Genomic DNA, 21348 nt, shown 5'->3' with positions numbered 1-21348 from the left:
CCGACATTGCCTACCCCTGTTCTAGCACATTCCAAATAAATGTGTTTAGGTTTATTTTCAATACTTAATCATGCCATATGAATATGTTAAATCAGGGGTGTCCAAGTCTGGTCCTGGTGGGCTGCAGTGGCTGCAGGTTTTCATTCTAACCCTTTTCCTAATCAGTGAACAGTTTTCACTGCTATCTAACTCCTTTTCCCTTCATTTTAATAGACCTGTTTTAAAGGCTTCAGTCCTCTGAATTGATTTGTTTCTTCATTAAATGGCAGCCAAACAGAAATGAGATGTGAAACGAGCCAACAGATGACCAGATAAATTGGAACGTCAAATTCCAGGCAATTTCACTCCAACCAGTTTCTTAATGAGAAATCAATTCTTGCTCTGAATTAAAGCCGTTATTGAATATCATGACTGATTGCTGCTCTCATTCTGCCACAGCAGACTGTTGATTTTCTGATTTTTCTAAGACCATCGTCAAGATGTTTTGGTGACCTAAGCAAACCAACATGACGAGACCTTCACCTTTCTTTATTTTCAGGTTAACTGGACATGTGGTGGCTTGTTTTGTGTCTCATTATTGTTTGGCTGCTCATTCAGGAAAAAGAAACAACTAAAGGATCTGAGTCACATCAACTAAAACTAAGGCAAAATAAGTTAATCAGCAGCAAAAACAGCTCACTTTTTCAGAATGAAAACCTGCAGCCACTGTGGACCGGGGTTGGACACCCCTGTGTTAAATAGTATAATGATATCCGTTTATGACTGGGTTCTGAATTATGTCTATTGATGCTGAAATTCATTTTCAACATCAAGATAGGTGTGGGTCCCTGCTCTTAATTAGTTGCTCTGTCTGTTCTACTTTGTAACTCAAAGGGTTATCCTATATTTGCCTTTTGATCCATAAATATAAGCAGTATACTCAAATTTTATTTGCACACAATTTTAAAGAACGTAAATTTGGTTATTTGTGGCTGGTCATTTAAGATTAAAAATCTGCATATGTCTATGTCATTTTGAAAAATTTTGTAAATTATAATGTGGATGTGATATTCAATAATATATATACTGCCTAAACTGCATTTGCTAAGCAAACTATGATAATTTATATTAGAGCATTCTAATTAATATTGATGACAAGTAAAACTGTGTCTCTAAATTGACCAAGTGGGAATGAGTGTGCATGAATGTAACCTACGATTATTGTGACTTTTGTTAGGTTTTTGTGGAATTTCCTGGATTGATTTATACTGTCTATGCATAAATCTAATGGATTTACAACTCAAGGATCATAATTTTCTAACTCTTTTTTTGCTTTTGGTGTAAATTTAGGAGGTTCAAGATTATTCATGTAATGCCACAATGCCATCTTGTTTCTTATGGCCCCTTTCCTTTGGGGTGTTTGGCATCTACCATTATCATGGTGTTCTCCCACAGTTCCATGTGTTTTGTGCTGCTTGTGATGTCATCAGAGCTACAACTTTAAATGTCTCTCCAAACGTTTCCAAACTGTCTGTATTTTATTGGATAGTACTTATGCTTAAACTTAAAAAAAACTTTTATTTCTTTTGGTTCTCATTTTTTTGACCACTTGTTCTCATTTCTGACTAGTGATTTTTAATTTGTTTCAAAGATGGAATTAACTTTCAGTTCTGACCCTAGCTTGCCTTTTGCGTGTATGTGTTTCTCTCAGTCCTATACATTGAAAAAATTACTGTCTCGCCCTCAGACAGTATCGTGATGGATTGGTGACCTATCTTCCGTAGATTCCTGTTTTGCAATTGATGCTGCCCAACATGGGCTCTGAAACTCAAAATTTTAGTGATTTCCTACTACTTGAGAAGGATACACAAAAGTATAAATAAAAGGAGAAAGTAATAGCAATATTTATGTAAAAGTAATACCCATTTTTAGAATATACTTCATTTGTGATCCTACCTACTATGCTGTTAGGCAAGGCTTGAACTCACTTGAAGTCACTGTTTTCATTGTTGAGCACTTTAGCTATTTTTTTCCAACTTCACTAGTAACAACACATTGTTATTATATTTTTTGCCAGATTTGCTTCCTCGACACCCCACTGCAGTGCTGGGAGCCTGCCGTTGCCCTGACAATGAACAAGCAATCTTCAACAGATGTGGCAATTGTGCTTTGGGACACATGTCATCCCATTTGTGGGGGGGTCCCAAAAGAAATCATAAACCTCATAATGCATGTAAAAAACATGAATGTATTTCTGGAAATTGTGTTTTTGTTTACGTGTGAAGTTATTTTAAAGAGTTTTCATCACAAAAAGTTTCATATTAAATACATTTATTATATTAATTTCCTAAAAAGTAGACATCCAGCCTTAAATTGCCCTATTTTATTAATCCTATAGGTATACATGTTGACTGAAAGCTGAAATCTTAGTCATTGGTAAAAATGGAAATAATGAGAGTTTTTGGTATGGTATTTGGTACATTATATTAATCCCCAAAGGGACATTGTCTTGCTTCATTACCTTTGGAGGATTGGAAGTAAACTTGTTCCCTTAACATTATAAGTCAAGGCGGAAGTAAAGAATTTAGGTGTAATTGTTTGTAAATCACACATTAGCTAGATTACAAAGAGTACATTTTTCCATTTAAGAAACATTGAAAATATTAGACCTCTTATAATATGACAAGATGCTGAGAAGGTAATTCACTCTTTTGTTTTTAGTTGAGTAGATTACTGTAATGCACTCCAAATTGGACTACCTAAGACAGACATTAGTACAGTTAGTTCAAATTGCAATAGCAAGAATCCTTCCTGAACAGATGAGTTTTAAGTTCTTGAGACAAGGCTATTCCCAAGAGATTTTTTCAAGTCCCACCCACCTCTCAACCATTTTCAACCACTCCCATGGTCCTCTCACCTCTCATTCGTGTGAATGCTTTTGTCAGACACAGTTTCTCCACTCTCAGCTCTTATACATTATTATGTTTTCCTCAATTTAAATTCCCAATAAAGAAGACTTATGTCCAAATCTTATTGAAGAATTTCATCCCGAAGGGTTATCAACAGAAGAAATGAGTGCATGGGCAATCCTAGCAACGAGAAATGATTAAATCAAATGAATTAACATGAAAATTGTCGATTGGTTACACTGCAAATTGATTAAATGTGTATCAATAGACTATGCTGAAACAGTTGGTGGTAATGGTGTGGAAGATGGAAACATCAACTTACAATATCCCGTAGAATATCTATAACTGTTAATACCATCCAGTCTTCCACCGGCTGAATTACTGTTGAAAGAAGGATGTATCGAAATGTCATTGCGTAATTTATGTCTGAGTGATGGGCTATGCAATAGGACAAGATTAGTTGTATTCAAAATTGGTCGAACAATTCTGACAATTCTGAAATTTTAACAATCGACAAGAAAGGTAATGTAGTACATCTTCAAAGGAGATCTTGATATGCCATTTGTATTAAAACGTTTACAGTTTCCTGCTAAAATAGCTTTTGCTATGATAATTAACAAATCACAGGGACAAACATTCCAAAAAGTTGGTTTATTTATTAGAGAGAAAGAAACGATATTCACTCACGGGCAGTTATATGTTGTGTTGTCACGATGAAAGTCCAAACACGGAATAAAAATTCAATGCGATATTGAGGAAAAGTTAATTCAAAAAATTGTTTTTACTGAAGTTTTACAGTAAAAGTGTAAGTTTAAAATATATTTCCACATTAATTTCAAAGCCAAACAGAATGAAAACTTATAGTACAACGAATACCTCTAACGCAACATGAAACCTAATTTTCTTTCAATTGATTATGTTTTACTGTTTTTTACTATGGTTAATTACTTGCTGTAATATAAAATAGTTGTATTAGTTACTTATTTAGTTGCATATGTAACAATTCCCTATGATAACAATCTGTTTAAATTGTACATCCAATTCCCCATACGCAAGTGGCAGATCCGCAAAGTGGTTAGTGCGTAGTGCCCGCCTGGGGGTTGGCCAGCAAAGTAAGCAGAGGGCAGAGCCCCCTAGTTTTTTAAAAGAATGACTGGAGTCAGCTAATCTAATTAATTTATGGAGGTAATTCCAGAGTCTGGGTGCTGTACAGCTGAATGTCCTGTCACCCACAGACCTCAGGTTAGTGTGGGGCACAAGAAGATTGGCAGATTCAGAGGACCCTAGTGGTGAACAGGAGCAGAGTGATTGAGAAGGTCACTGATGTAGTCCAGTGCAAGGCCAATTTAAAGCTTTGTAGGTTATTAATAGTTTTTTGTATTCAATCCTGTAAGATACAGGGTGCCAGTGGAGGTGAAGCAGGCTGTTATTTATTAATTGTTATTCTAACTAATTTTAATATGTGTTTCTTTACTTGTAACTATTTCTATGACTTCTTGCACTTTGAGCTAAATTCGGTGTATGAAAATGTGCTATAATAAACGTTGATATTTTCTGATCATGTACAGTATAGTTAGTGATTAATGATATACTGTAACAGTTAACATATTAGCAAAGCTGCGGTGGGTTGGCACCCTGCCCAGGATTGGTTCCCTGCCTTGTGCCCTGTGTTGGCTGGGATTGGCTCCAGCAGACCCCCGTGACCCTGTGTTCGGATTCAGCGGGTTGGAAAATGGATGGATGGATGGATATTAGCAAAGTAAATAGTTAAAAGACTTTCAGCCTTCTGGAGTGTGTGTTGCTTAACTAAAGCTGACAGAGCACAGAGCTGACTCAGTCCTTCTCACACTGACATTAGGCCAAAATGTCTTGAAAGATTATGAAAGTCTTTTTTTCCCAATCCTTTTAGTGAATAACTGGAAAAGGTCAGATGGGGATTTTGAAATCAACAAATGAAACAGAACTATTTCTTCTTGTATCTTGAGTGTTTAGAAAAACAGACTTATTTAATGAAACAAAACGCTTTAGGTGGGGCAACACTTTCAAAGGGCAAGAAAATTAATACTAGGAAAACATCAGCTGCATTTACCAGCTTGAGTTGGAAGTGAAATGAAAAGGTCAAGTGTTAAAATAAAAGCTGACTGGTTTTCTAAAAATAATTCCTTCATTAAGAGCAAGTTAACAATTCAATTTACAATTTTAGAGGATAGTATTCTGTAATTCAGGATGCAGTTAAAAAGGTATAAAATAATGCAGATACAGAGTACTAATAATATTTAAGATAGCGCTGTAATGTTTACAAGAAAATTATACTTATCAGATTAATCTAGCACACTCTCAATTGAAAGAAAGGCCAGTTAGGGTTCATAATAATGCTTACTTTTCAGTGTAAATGCAGGAAATATCAAAATTAGCTTGCATACTGTAAGACATTTTAAATGTAGAATATACAAGTAACTTCTGTTCTAGAAAAGAGATTCTGATTGAGGAAATGACTGTTAAAGCAAACCCTGCGTGTTGAAAATTCCATAGCATACCATTTTAGTCCTGAGCAGGGTCACAGGGGGGTTGGGGGCAGCAAGCATGTTCTGGCATAATTTAATAGGTGTCACACACGTGCGCATGGGAGGCAGCTAAAGGACTCAAATGAGTGTGATTCCATGCCAGACCACAGGGTGGCGGAGTGCGCTAATCCTTCCATTCTTTCCACTACAGACCAGGGGCCTCATGCATAATGACGTGTGTAGAATTCACACTAAAACATGGTTTACAGACGAAAGCGGAAATGTGTGTACACGCAAAAAAATCCAGATGCATAGATCTGTGTGTACGTCAACTTCCACGTACACCTGCTCCATAAATCTCGGTCAGTGTGAAAAGTAATGCACGTGCACACGCCTGCCGTCCCACCCCAGAATTATGCCTCTTTGATATGCAAATCAATATAAATAGCCTCTTAAGTTCAGTGTTCTGTGAAAAGACAATGGCAAAAACACGGGGGAAAATAGAAGAATTTCAGCGAATACCAAGTGGAGGCAAAGAAAAGCGTATTATTTGTTGGTTTAAACAGAAAGGAAGAAAAGGACAAAGAAAGGACAAAAGAAAGGTAATTGAGTGACATAGAGTGTCAGAGAAACACGAAAGCTCAAATTCACAAACTCACACAGTGCCCGAAATAAAAAAGAAATTGTCAGATATCAAAGTTGCCGTGAAAAATGTCATATGGAAGCTTATTAGGGTTCTGAGAAAAGAAAAAAAAATAGGGACACAGTGGGGAAAAAAGCTTGAAATGGCAACTTTAATCTCGAAATTTCCACTTTAATCATGTAGTTTATTTTAACATTAAAGTAGAACGTCATAAACTTCATCTTAAAATCGTCTAATTTATTAGTGTCTCAAATCCCATCATAACTAAAGTAGCATGTTAAATGCTTTGTTTTGTATGTGTTCTTCTATGTGCTCTATGTGTGTGAATCACTACGTGCTTCTTAAACGGGCTTTGTCTTCCTCTGACAGGACACAGAGTACATTACATTCATGATATCACAGCTCGCTGAACAATTTAAATACTAAAATGTATACTTGATATCATTTTCATGATGATAGGAATTAAAGCATGTATTAAACATGGGAACACGGTGGCGCAGTGATAGAGACGAGCTGGCGCCCTGTCCAGAGATTGTTCCTGCATCCCACAAGATGCTTGCTGCGCTGTGTGCGACTTTCAATGAAATAATTTATTGCAGCAGTACTGTCTCTTTCAAAAATGCTAACCCCCAGTTCCTGTCCTTACTTTTCTTTCTCCAAGTAACTAATCGCCACACAATCAGCTCTGTAATAGATGTTAAGCCATCTGTAAGCTGAGAATGCTGATTCTTCAAAACTTTTAAGGAACATTGAAATATCTTCATAGTACATGTTTTATCTGTATAATGTAATAAACATACTTTGCTGCATTTCATCTTAAAGTTGATATCAAGAGCTCCAAGAAGATAGTGTTTGGAAATCTAAATCGACTTAGAAGCCAGTCGTCATCATGTGTAAATACCCGTTTCATAAAGTGGCTCAGGTTGTGCAATATTACAACAACAATTTCAGAAAGGTGGGGATGCTGTGTAAAATATAAATAAAAACAGAATTCAATGATTTGCAAATCTCATAAACCCATATTTTATTCACAATAGAACATAGAAAACATATGTTGAAAGTGAGATACTTTACTCTTTCATGAAAAATAGGAGCTCATTTTGAATTTGATGGCAGCAACATGTCTCAAAAAATTTGGGACAGGGGAACAAAACGCTGGAAAAGTAAGTGGTACTAAAAAAGAACAACTGGAGGAACATTTGGCAACTAATTAGGTTAATTGGCAATAGGTCAGTAACATGACTGGGTATAAAAAGAGCATCTTAGAGAGGCAGTATTTCTCAGAAATAAAGATGGGCAGAGGTTCACCAATCTGCAAAATACTGTGCCCACACATTGTGGAACACTCTCAGAATAGTGTTCCTCAACATAAAATTACAAAGATTTTGAAAATCTCATCATCCACAGTACATAATATCATGAAAAGATTCAGAGAATCGAGAGAAATCCCTGTGCGCAAGGGAAGAGGCCGAAAATCAATATGGGATGCTTGTGATCTTCAGGCCCTCAAGCGGCAGTGCATTAAAAACAGGCCTGATTTTGTCATTGAAATCACTGCATAGTCTCAGGAACACTTCCAGAAATCACTGTCTGTGAACACAGTTCGCCGTGCCATCTACAAATTCAGGTTACAGCTCTTTATCATGCAAAGAAGAAGCCACATGTGAACATGTTCATGAAATGCCACAGTCTTCACTGGGCCAAAGCTCATTTAAAATGGACTGAGGCAAAGTGAAAAACTGTTCTGTGGTCAGACAAATTGAAATTAAAAAATATTTTGGAAAACATGGAAACTGCATCCTCCAGACTAAAGTGGAGAGGGGTCATCTAGCTTGTTATCAGCATTCAGTTCAAAAGCCTGCATCTCTAAAGGTATGGGGTGCATCAGTGCCTATGGAATTATCAGCTTGCACATCTGAAAAGGTCCCATCAATGCTGAAAGGTTTATACAGGTTTTAAAGCAACAGATGCTCCCATTCAGGTTATGTCTTTTTCAGGGAAGGCCTTGCATATTTCAGCACAACAATGCTACTGCAACTATTACAACAGCATAGCTTTGTAGTAGAACAGCCCAGATGCTGAACTGGCCTGCAAGCACTCCAGACCGTTCACCAGATGAAAACATTTGGAGCATCACAAAATGAAAAATACAACAAAGAAGACCCAAGATTGTTGAGCAGCTAGAATCCTATATTAGACAAGAATGGGACAACATTCTTCTCCCAAAAGTCCAGCAAGCAGTCTAATCAGAAATTTACTGATTGTTTTAAAAGAAGATGGGATGCTATACAGTGATAAACGTACCCCTGCCCCAACTTTTTTGAGATGTGTTGCTGCCATCAAATTCAAAATGAGGTAATATTTTTCATGAAATAGTAAAATGTCTCACTTTCAACATTCGATATGTTTTCTGTGTTCTACTACAAATAAAGTCTGGGTTTATGAGATTTACAAATCATTGCATTCTGTTTTTATTTACATTTTACACAGTTTCCCTACTGTTTTGGAATTGAGGTTGTATAACTGTATCGCAAGTTTACAATGAGATAATTGTACTTATAAGTACAAACAGTTCTACCAGGAGCACTCGATGGACTGATTGAATGTGTTTATAGTTCTTGTGATGAAACTGTTTCTGAACCCCGAGGTCCCTACAGGAAAGGCTCTGAAGTGTTTGCTACATGGGAAAAGTTCAAATAGACTGTGCACATGGCTGAGGCAGCATGTGCTTGATGCTGTATACCAATAATTCTCTTTCTGATCAGCTGCTTTAGAGCTGAGATTCTACACTCAGATACAGTGGGATAAATACTCCAAGTAGTGCCATGAGAGTAACAACGCTAAAGCAGCAATGGTATTTGGAATAGTTTGACCATTCCATGGACCATTATATTGTTACAGGTTAATTACAATCAGATGCCTTAAACTAATAAACGATATGCGGTTAATTTTAATGTATTTGATAAAGCCGCATCAGGGATGTGGATCTAAAAAAAAAGGGAAACCACACTGGAACAATAGCACTGCTTTGACTCTGGGTGCTGTCAGTTTGCACAAACGAGCGGAGAACTTGCGTATGCCAGGGGTTGAGCTGACGTGAAAATGTACGTGGCTTTACGCCAAGTTTAGTTTTTATACATTGCGATGTGAGCATGGAAATGGGTGTATGCAACATTTTTGTGTGTATGCACCATTTATACATGAGGCCCCAGTTACGGGAAATTCTGCCTGGCCCTGACGACGTCACTTCCAGTCCTGACGACATCACTTCCTCTGCCTTCCTTTAAATCCACGATCTTTGCCTCATACAAGGCAATTTTGTTCTGAACTTAATTCTTTATTATTGTACAATCAATTTTCAAATTTGCAGACAGGCTCAAGTATATGGGAGGCTGCCCCAAACCTTTTTCTGGCTCTTGTATATTTATTTGACATAAGGAAGGAACTTGGGACACTAGTCTGTTTGCTGAGATCACAAACTAGCACTGGCTACATTCATTTGCCCTTTCACATATCTTGCTTTTAATAGAAATGAATTATTTTGTCTTAAAGTTTACATAAAGGTTATGATAAAGTAGTTTTCCCTATGGCTATGTGCTGTAAATTCTTGTAACAATGTAGTTCAACTTGACCTTACTGAAACTGGACTTCATTATGGGGCCTTGTTTATAAATAGTGTAAAAAATGTATTTGCCATTTTTTATGAAAAAGTTTAGAAATTTTTAATAAACGCACTTGACAGGAAAATGTGTATACTTCTAATGGAAGTTTTAATTGTTGTGTATGTAATGTAGGGTGAAAAGTGAAGACAGCTGAGTTAGTCCCAAAATAGTTGGGGTGACATATGAGTAAACCACATTTTAAAGCAATAAATTAACTTAACAGATGCACACTGGCCTCTTTTCACCTTCTAGGAGTGTTCTCTGGCTACTGCAGGTCTGGAGTCATTCCTGACAGTTGGGCTTTCAGGTCCAAATGAGATGCCACCTTCCAGTAACGTTTCCCTTTTATATTGGCTGGACTAGCTTCTCTGTCTCTGTTGCCCTCAATGGATGGTTTCTCAGCACTGTGAGGGCAAAAGGAGACAAGACTGTTAGCCACAGCGCCCCCTCTCATCCTGGGGTGGTATCACATACCTAAGGTGAGCCTAGAAGGCGATTCACTGATACGTATGCATGATAGTACATTATAGGAATAGACTAAAGAAGCTGAAAACACAGATACTGATGGCAACAGAATGAAAATGAGAAAAATGACAAACATATATCTTCTTTCTCTTCTTCTTCCTCTTATTTTCCTATTAGGGGGTCAGGTTGTCTTATTGGTGCTCCCCACACTTTTCTGCTTATTGCTAAGTGCAGCTCTTGACTGTCTTCCTTGATGCTGAGACATAGGTCTTTTTCTTGGTTTTTCTCTTGCTCTTTGTCCATTCTCTTTCTGCTGTGCTGCCCACTTTACAAAATGTCTCCTTATCCTTCTTTGCATATGTCCATGCCATTCTAGTCTTGATTATTGAATTTTGCTAATAGTTCTTACTGATCTTACTGATCTCCATAATGTCCAGTTTTCATAACTGTTGCTCTTTGACAGCCTACATATCTGCACTATACATTAAGTCGGTCTAAGCATTGTTTTGTAGTGGAGAGTTTTCATCCTAAATGGGATCCACTTGTACCAGACCACTCTTGTAATCTTCCACAAAGCATTGTCTGCTTCTTGCAACCTTGCCTGTATTTTCTTGTTAGTGCTCTGTCTTTTTCAATCCATATTTCAAGATATTTAAATTATTTCACCTGCCTTAATTCTTCCTCATTTGCTTCCACTCTTATTTTCTTTGGCTTGCCATCAGCGGTTACCATCAAGACCAATGTTTTATCCTTACTCATGCACATTCCATGGGCCTGTAGCACTTGTAATTCTCCAGCAGAAGGGACACAGCGGTGCAGGTAAGCCACACCTGTACCGTAAACAAAAGAGGAGTGTCGAGCAATGTGGTCCCGGTATCAGTTGGTTCCGGGTACCGAGTATCCGTATCTCCTAGAGTAGACGCGGCGGTGAGTGCTGATCGTTTGGTGGGGGTGGGAAAGGTAAGGGTGCAGACAGGACACCGGCTGATGAGTGCTGCATGTCAAAGCACCCTGCTCCAAGAGCTAACAACAGGCTCACACCACAGTACAGGGGCGCAGACGCCACAGGGTCCCCTTTTCTTCCATAGGGAGACACAGACCGTCGGTGCGCCCCAGAAAAAGAGGAGGACCCGGAGGAGGAAAGCCGGGCCGCCTGACAATGAGAAACGTGGGTCTGCCGGCTCACATACATTGAAGGGCCGCTCTCTGCAAGGGCAGAGGGAAACCCCGAAATCGGCTGGGGAGACGTAGGCAGGGGCGTTCCCGTCCTGCTTTCAATGTCCAGAGGGCACAGGAAAATCAGAGAGGACGCCGATGATACAAGTGTCATGGGGCCGGTCATTTGAGGAGACGTTGTCCGTATGGTGTGATGGAAGACGCCAGTAGGTGGAGTCAGGATGATGTCTCCGCACCCTGTTTTTGCTTTTTTACAGGACCAGACCATGGACGAAAGTATGTCGGCACCCCGCCATGGGAGAAAACTAGCCCTCGCGGGACGGGCTGCTTTGCCCTATGGGGTTCAGCTGGGAGTGGGGCAGTGTGGCAGACAGCTGGAGACCCTACCCAGCCGGGACGCCTGGAAGTTCCATGAAAGGGACAATACCTCCCCTGGGCCACAAGAGGGTAGCCGCCCTGGTTTACTTGGGGGCTACCGGAACAGAGCAGGGAAGCTCATCCCTGTTGGGGTCCGGGCCTCTGCCAGGGGACACCCGGATGATTATGGAACCCTGGATGGCAGCACTTCCGCCACACTTGGAGGTGCTGCCGGAAGGAATTCCAGGGACACCCGGAGTGCTTCCAGGTGCTCATGTGGCAATTCTGTCACACCAGGAATTGCCGCCAGTAGACTGTCACAGATCACCTGAAGCACCTCCGAGTACTGCATAAAAAGGGGCTGCCTCACTCCAGTAGAGGAGCCGAAGTCGGGAGGAGGAAGACAGAGCTTGTGGGGAGAGGAATAGAGGCGGCAGAAGGATTCAAGGACACAGAGAGAAAGAAGGGACTGACTTTGGCTAATAGAGCATTGGGTGGTGCTGTATAGAGAAAGGACAGCAATAAATGTGTGTTTTGGACATTTGGTGTCTGTTTGTCTGTGCCCAGGGGCTGTCTTTCACACAACATACTGTATATTCATAATGTTATTCTGCAAGGTAGCCTATCAATATTACTTGAAAATTTGTGTCAGCTTTACAAATTTTCAGACATGGGAAATTTAATCCTAAATAAAAAAATATAAATATAATAAAGAAGGCAAGGTATCAGCTGTGTTTGTAAATAAAAATAGAAGATCTATAAAGATTTAATTGTATGAACCTATGCAAAAGATAAAATGTATGAACAGATCAGGAAACATCCTCTCTAATAATAATAATAATAATTCTTGAAATTTATATAGCGCTTCTCTCACTATTTAAAGTGTTTTACATAGAGAGTAGGCTGCCACTTTAACCACCACTAATATGCTGCACCCTCTGGACAATGCAACGGCAGCCATTTTGCACCAGCACACTCATCACACATTAGCTCTTTGGTGGTGAAGGAGTGAGAGAGATAGCAGAGTCTCTCTGACTCTCAAAATCAAAGCATTAACTCTTCTTTGCTGCATTATCTTAAACTGGATGCTTTGATCTTTCAAACAAGTTCTTACACAGCATGAAATTCATAACATGAACATCGGCATCTGCTCACACTGCAGGAAAACATTTGTAAGCTTGGCATTACAACTCCTCTTGCAGTTTAATTCAACTGCTTTATAAGAAAGACCCTTTAAAATTAAAATTCAATATACACATTTTAAAAAGACAGTAAGTTTTTGTGCAAGTGTAAAAGTGAGTATCAGAATGCATCTTATCTTCAGTGTGGGGACACCACAGTTAAAATGTAGGCAAACTTGGAACTTCCACTTAATTTTGATCCTGTAGTTATTACTTATTACTGCCCTATTTATCTAAAGTTTTAAAAAATATTTTTCACCCTCTGTTTCAAACCTATTTTGACTTTATTACATGATTTTTTCACGTGTACTCCATAAAACTAAGGGTTATGAATATCCTCATAATGACAGCAGATTCTGGGTGTTCATATTTCCTCAACAGAACAATTGTGATGGGAACTGGCCATTCAGTTTAACTAGCCACCCTATTCACCTATATTATCTGACATATTCAAGATTTGAAGGTCCCTAAAGTCCTACTCTCCACCACAATACTGTACTTGGTAATTTATTCCATGTGTCTGTGGTTCTTTTTGTAAGGAAAACTTTATAATTTCTTCTTCTTTCGGCTGCTCCTGTTAGGGGTTGCCACATTGGACCATCTTGTTCCATATCTTCCTGTCCTCTGCATCTTGTTCTGTTACACCCATCACCTGCATGTCCTCTCTCACCACATCCTCTTAGGCCTTCCTCTTTTCCTCTTGTCTGGAAGCTCTATCTTTAACATCCTTTTCCCAATATTTTTTTGGTTCTTTATTTCGCCTTATACAATTTCTTGTATTAGGAATTTGTTAGTTTTCGCATACCCCATGGGGTCAGAGCACAGGGTCAGCCATTGTACAGCGCCCCTGGAGCAATTGAAGGTTAAGGGCCTTGCTCAAGGGCCCAGCAGAGTAGGATCTCTTTTGGCAGTGACGGGGATTCGAACCGGCAACCTTCGGGATACCAGCACAGATCCTTAGCCTCAGAGCCACCACTCCACCCTAAATATTATACCTAGCATCTCTCCTCTGCACATGTCCAAACCAACAAAATCTCACCTCTATGACCTTGTCTCCCAACAGTCCAACTGAGCTGACCCTCTAATGTCCTCATTTCTAATCCTGTCCATTCTCGTTGCACCCAATGCACAATCTTAACATCTTTAACTCTGTCACCTCCAGCTCTGTCTCCTGTTTTTTGGTCAGTGCCACAGCCTCCAACCCATATAATATAGCTGGTCTCACTACTGTCCTGTAGACCTTCCCTAAAACTTTACAGTATAACACTTGTGCTAAATCTATCCTAAATAAGTTTCCAATTGTGTCCTTGAGTTATTGTTGAAGAATTTATTTTAAAGGAACAGCTGGGATGCATTGTACTAATCCCTTTCATAATTTTAATCACTATAATAATGTCACCTGATTTTCCTCATTTTGCGGGATGCTGCTTTTGACATTGTCCATCATGACATTATATATTGGAGCTTCTTGTGCTTGATTGGTGTGCTGTCTTAGGATTGTGTGAGTCAGAGAGCATAGCATACTTTAGAGGCTGCTTTGCTAAATTAACATGCTTCCTGACAGCATTGGTAGCTGTATGAATATTTTCCAATATGCTGAGTCCTGTTACACTCTCTGCCCTTTTTTGCCTTTGTTCTACTTTGTTGAGGTGTGACAAATATGAGAAATCAGACACACAAGCCTCTCATCTGTTTGCATGGTCCAAAACACTTGGCTTGTTTCATTACTTGCGGCTGCATCATATACATCTTAGTTTAGCGGAATGCTCTTTTGTCGTCAGTGGTATTCTCAATTAAAAGTAACATCTGAAGAAAAAGGTATTTCTATCTTGTCACAAGAGTGAACTTAGGAGACAGTTTAAGGGCTCGAATAAGTGTACATTCCTGCCAGACCCAGGGTTGGCACCATCCTCTAACTTTTTTTCCTCTCTCCCTCCAGACCAACAGATGAACCATCAACCTAATGCCACTTTCGGTCTTCAGAAGACAAGCACCACTACTTCCTCTTCCGGTTATCAAGATCCCACCTCCTTCTGGTGTCACTTTTGGTTCCCAGAATACTATTCTCCCAATTACATCATTTCCGATCTACCGACTATATATAGCAGCCATTGTTTGTTTTTTTCACTTCTGTTTTGAACTCCGGTCTGTAAAGACTTATCACACAAAGCATTCTTTGACTAAATGGGGTGGATCCCCAAAACTTTGACTTTGTTTTGTCTATTCTTTTACTATGTATAGGATACACCTAAAATTTCAGATATTATAGCAGCAATAAAACTGCTAGTTACATTTGAGATTAATCACAAAAGTTATCATCCATAGGGAGTAACTCGATTGAGCTCACGTCTGATGAAAGATGCTCTCTCTGACTACACTGCTCACACCATTACTTTCAGTTAGCTGTGATTTCATTGAACGTGTGTTTGATCTAACAACATGTCTCACAAAACAAATCATTACAAGACAAGGTGTGAAAAGTATTGAGTGTCCAAGGATGTTCTCATTTAATGCTGTAGGCAAAGGAAATAAACAATAAAAATTAAATGAAAAAGCTTCTGATTTGGTCATACTGGTCATTCACTGGTTTATACTGATGCCATGCTGCTGGTTCTTCATGGCAAAGTACCTGAATGAACAAAAAGGAAGGTGCGACTTGCGGGTTTAAAGTGTTCTCTCTACTTCGATCCCATGAGCCTGGTGATACACCCGCACTTATAGCACATAGTTGACATTTCTTCAGAAACAGCAAGTGTGAAAAAAGTAAAATTATCCAAAGTTTTTTCTCCAAATAGGAATGTTAACATCATGCTTCTCCCACATTTTTGAGGTTTAAACAAAAATAACATATGGGATCCTCCAGAGCTGACCTGATTGAGTAATGTTTACTCTCAGAATATCAGAGATTTCATATGCATGTTGGAATGTACGAGTTGTTAAGCACAAAATGAATATACGTACTTATTGCAACAAATTGATGAAAACAAAGTATATTTTTAATATATTATTTAATTTAAGAATATGACAATTAAGGAATCCTCACCTTTGCCAGCATACTGCATGTATATCATGCTGGTATTATTTAGGCATCCTTAGCTTGAAAATTAGGAATTGTGTTTTTCATTAAGAGGATCAAGTTTATTCTTCAGGTTTTTTTTTTTCTAACTTCATTATCATTTTACAGTTTCAAACTAAAAACAGCAAAACGTTAACCGATTTAGCTAACTCATTTTGGGAGGAGTCTGTCTGTTATTGATATTTAGTGTGCTTCATTAAAATAGATAATCAGAAGTATTATGAATTGAATTTGCTCATCCTTCACACTTAATTGCAGAAGCTGTATTTTTTTTCTTTATAAAGTTCCCAGAGCAATGTCAAAAACAGGAAATATTTTTTTAAGAGAAATCCCAAACCGTTATGGCATGCTATTGTACACATGCCGCATCCCTTCTGATTACCTCTACCTTCCTGTCCAAAGCTCAAGGAAGCTGCCGTAGAGAAAACAGTTCCAGAAGCTTCCATGCACATTGACAAATGACAGGGCTGCAGCGGCCGATGGCAGCAAGGAGGTCTATGTTATGTCAGCAAAGGGCACTGTGCACATTGTTCACGTTGGCAATAACAAATTATACTTGACACAAGATGTCTTTTTTAATAAGCATATTTGCTGTTCATTCAGCAAAAGTTTGAAAAGTTCACATGGGCCCTTTCCAGATAAGCATATGATTTTTTTTTTTGGTTCATGAAGGTTGTAGGATTTTGCAATAATAATTTCATAATTAATCAAAATATTTCAGCTATCAATTTAAAACCAAGCTCAAAATAGCTTATCAAAGTCACACATTAAAAAAAGAATAAAAAGAATCTGTAACGACACAGTGACTGTAAGAAGCCAACCCACATAGCCCTGCACTGCAGCCTTCAGCCTTCCCTTTGGAATTCATTCCCCTTCCCCACACTATGTCCTTTTTCATTGTAGCAATTGGATCCTCCCAGATGGAATGTATCTTTATAATATTACATGCAACATTCCAAAAGTTTGAATAAACTATTCATGGCAAATGAATGAAAGTGGATTGACTGGAGCTACAGCAAAACATAAAGATAAACTCTAATGATACTATACATTGTAATAATAGAAATAATAATACAAACATAGTTCTGAAACAATTCAAAAAATGTTTAAAGTAAAAAAGGGGATTAGATATTTACTTTGTTAAAAAATGAAAAGTGCACAGATGAAGTGTTGGCGTCCATTTAAGAATTCACAGTTTAATGGTTGTTGGTTGAGGAAAACAATAAGGAATATAGGGAATGTATGGTCCATAATGTGACATCTTTTAGATGTTAATGATGGCAGGATCCACCTCCTTTAGAGGCTGCTTTGCTAATTAATGCCAACTTCTGTTCTTACCTTCTCTTAAATAGCAAACAGGGCAGAAGGGGCAGGACTTCCACATTCTGAGGGAAATTACACCAGAGGTCCACTTTCATTTTAGGGTCAAAGAGGGAAAGGAAGTTAATGACTGTGCCACATCATCCTCACTCCCCTCATTTCCTTCTTCATCATGTAGAACACTGCTTGAACACACAAGGTGGACACTGTACAATACTTCCAAATTTAAAAAAAAATGAGTTTGAGAAAGAAAGCAATGGGGTAAGAGAAAGAAAACACAGTGCCCACACCTATGAAGCTTTGCTTGAACTTACCACCTGCCTTTAAATCCCCATCACATAGCTTTGCTAATGGCTGCACTCACTGTTTCAAAAAGGCGACTCTTCTTAATTTTCCCACCAATGGGATGGAATGGAGTACCACACTGGCACTTGTACTCTTTGCCAGAATTTATGGTAAAAAGCATGTGTCTGCTGTAAGCACTACCAGTCTTTCATTAGCTACTCTAGAAGGTGTACTCTTAACTCGCAGGAACGCAACTACAAACTACATAGATCAACTGAAATTGTGGGGTTGGAGCTACAAAAAACATACAGAGGAACATTAATCATACTACATTATACATCATGATAACAACAATAATGAGACCACTGTAATGATTTAAAAAGAAGTGGGATCCATCCACTGAAAATGCATTTCCAGTATCATTTAAACAAAAATGGACGCTTAGTCTGGGACATGATTTGCATGATTTTAACTTAAATGAATAATAGTTTCCTTTCAGATCCCAAAAAACTGCATTAAATAATTCCATTTTCAAACCTGCTGATCCAGGTAGATGCCATGAAATGTGGAGGAAATTCTCAGATACTCTGTGAACAAGGCAATCGTTAAGAGAATATTCCCATACCAATCCACAATGAGACTTCACTTATTGTAACACACACATTTTTGGGATATAAAAGATAAACAAGAGCACCCAGAGAGAAAACCAATGTAGTCAAAGAAAACTACCCAAACATGGTGTCCAGGCCAGAATTTGGACCCTGTATCCAGCAGAGGGTGCTCTTTATCCACTGGGATGTGTTTCTTGATGCAGAACAGACTAGAACCAGTACCATTCCTTTTGTACTCATGGCAGAAATAATTACAAGAGAGAAATATGATATAAAAAGAGATATATGTGTTTAATTTTATATACATACTTATTGAAGCTTTAGAAGAAGCCAAGGAACATCACAGCCAAGTGGGAGAATGCTGATACACAGATGTCCCATCCAGCAAGGAATGTTGACAGCATAGAGGCGCTTCTGACTTTGTGCTGTGTCCTCATCATTATAACCACTCACATATTTATATATTCATAGAATTCATGTCATATATGAACAACTACTAGACGGGCTGTGTGCCAAAATAACATCTTCACCTGTTCTCATCATTTATGACTTCTGCAGACTGTGGCTCTGTTTTGATCTAGCAGAAAGCAACACTTTTGAAATAACCTCCTTGTCTGTCCTTCACGTGTTTTCTGCTCATCTCTCTGGTAGTCTCTCTCTCTCTCTCTCTCTCTCTCTCAGCTGAATTGCATGGCTTTGAAATAAATTTCCCAGATTATTTTGGCATAAAATAACCCTCTTGCTACAGACGCAACCTTCTAGAGCTGTAACCATTGTGTAACAAAATGTTTTTCTTTTGCCAGCTCTAAACTGCCTCACACTGTGCATTTGATCCTAAGTCTTAGGGACTGGAGTGCTATGTTGGTGTCTACCTTGATGCAGCTTGAACAAGCTCTGACTGCCTATGATTCTGAAAGGTCCACAAATTAAAGAGAAGTTGTTAGATTATTTTCTAAATGATAGGGCTGCATTTGTGCACGCCACTCCATTTGTGTAATATTCTCTCTGTTTCTCTGCCAGCCATTTTCTGGGCTCACCCAGGTTGGCCAGTTACTCTCCTAATTTGGGGGTATTTAAGCAGAAATGTTTACACCTGGATACCCCTCCTGACGCCAACCTGCTTTAGTTGCCTTTTTTAACATACAAAAGGGACGGTGACCTTGTTGAAAGGTATTTTTCCCCAGTAATATTGCTTGATAATTTTGTATAAAGAAGTAGAGGATTCGGAGCAATTAAAAATGCATTCTAAATCCTTGTTTCTGAAAACAATTGTTTAAATTTTAAAAGCATCATTCAGAATTGTACTTTATATTATATTTCAATAAATTTGTTGTTATACTGCAGAATTAATCAGATCACAATGCTATTCTGTAGATAAACGTTCCAGAAAGGAAAGAATGGATGGCATTAGTTGTGCCAAGGGAATTTATTTTTATTGAATGTTATCAAATGGAAACATATTACATACACATTTTCTGCTGAAAAATGAGCCCCATGTAGATTTAAGAATCCAGTGGACATTCCAGCATGCTGAAGAAGCACACAGTCAGGCCAGATGTTTTCACACCTCAGTCGCTAAGAAGTCCCATTGCTCCACATTAAAAAATTCACTTAGACTGTCCAAACACTTTATTTCCTCAGTGGGTCATATGACTGCTCAGTCAGCAAGCTTCTCTTCCTGTACCGAGCCAGTGACTTCCTGCAAAAGAAAGTCATGTTGTTATCTCACTTTAACAGCTCCCCTGTGACTCCTTCAAGCATATTTCCATTTGTTCCTGAAATGAGCCAGCTGCCCTTTTCATTCTTTCATCTTCACCTCTGAAGACGGCATCGTATTAAATGTATGTTAATTGGAAAAAAAGTAAAAACGGCAGTGGAGATGCATTTTTGTGATAATGTATGAAAGTGATGCCATAGGGGAACCAATTTTTAAATTAATAATCATAAAAATTAATTACATTTAAATAGTGATTTTCTAGGACGGCACGGTGGTGCAGTGGGTAGCGCTGCTGCCTCGCAGTTGGGAGATCTGGGGACCTGGGTTCGCTTCCCGGGTCCTCCCTGCGTGGAGTTTGCATGTTCTCCCCGTGTCTGGGTGGGTTTCCTCCAGGCGCTCTGCTTTTCCTCCCACAGTCCAAAGACATGCAGGTTAGGTGGATTGGCGATTCTAAATTGGCTCTAGTGTGTGCTTGGTATGTGGGTGTGTTTGTGTATGTCCTGAGGTGGGTTGGCACCCTGCCCGGGATTGGTTCGTGCCCTGTGTTGGCTGGGATTGGGTCCGGCAGACCCCCGTGACCCTGTGTTTGGATTCAGCGGGTTGGAAAATGGATGGATAGATAGTGATTTTCTAACACACCCAAAGCATTTTACATAGACAGTGGGAAACCACTTCAGTTACCAATAAATTCTTTTAGTTAAATTGATTAAATAATCTTAAGGATCATTGCCCAGACATTACTGTGTTTTAAAAGAGTAAGTTTATAAGTGAGCACGAGTCAGATTACAGTAGACCACTAATTTCTCTTGCTTTTGTTTAAAATAGACAAACTCTGTTTAATTCATTGGAAGGCTTTAGTCAGCAGGGATCTTATCTTCCATAAGACCAGGTGTTTTCCAGCCTCAATTACCTGTTTTCATTCCAGCCAATTTCAAAATGTGAAGCTTTGCTGTACTATTGTAAATAAATGCCTTCTAAACAAAGGGTGGCCATTTTATTAGGTACATTAGCAAAACAGACCGAATAGCCTGATCAGAACATGTAATAATCAAAGTGTTGAAAGTGTAGCATAGAGAGCTGGCCCATAATGACTATAATTTTTCCAAGTAGTGTGGTGGAGAGTAGGACTGCTCCTTTAATGTGGGAAGTTATATCCTTTACATGTTCTACAACTCTTTGATAGCAACTGTGATTTTCTATACTGTGGTCCACTTCAAGAGAGGTCCACCAAGTCAACAAGATAATGAAAAAGGAAGGATTACTCTCAATCTCCTGGGGGTAATAACAAAGGGGAGAATAAAAGCAAAACTGATAGCCATTATAAACGATGTTGCACATCCTCTATCTGACACATTAATACTGAGTAGTTATAGCCTACAAGTTATTCAGCAAAAGTGTCAAGAAACCCTACTGGGGCTCCTCTTATAATAATCTCATAATACTGGTAGCTTCTTGTTCAGAAA

At 38.7% G+C, this 21348-nt stretch overlaps 1 protein-coding gene across 1 annotated transcript in view; it reads left to right on the top strand.

Annotated features, from left to right (window-relative positions):
* The window catches only part of LOC114652160 (FYN-binding protein 1-like), a 1204993-nt gene that overhangs the window by 802925 nt on the left and 380720 nt on the right, over positions 1-21348 (top strand). The gene's annotated exons all lie outside the window — the stretch shown is intronic.

This window comes from Erpetoichthys calabaricus, chromosome 5 (genome assembly GCF_900747795.2).
Source record: "Erpetoichthys calabaricus chromosome 5, fErpCal1.3, whole genome shotgun sequence".
NCBI classification, from domain to species: Eukaryota; Metazoa; Chordata; class Cladistia; order Polypteriformes; family Polypteridae; genus Erpetoichthys; species Erpetoichthys calabaricus.
The sequence above is the reverse complement of the archived record's forward strand: the minus strand, read 5'-3'. Positions and strand labels throughout refer to the sequence as shown.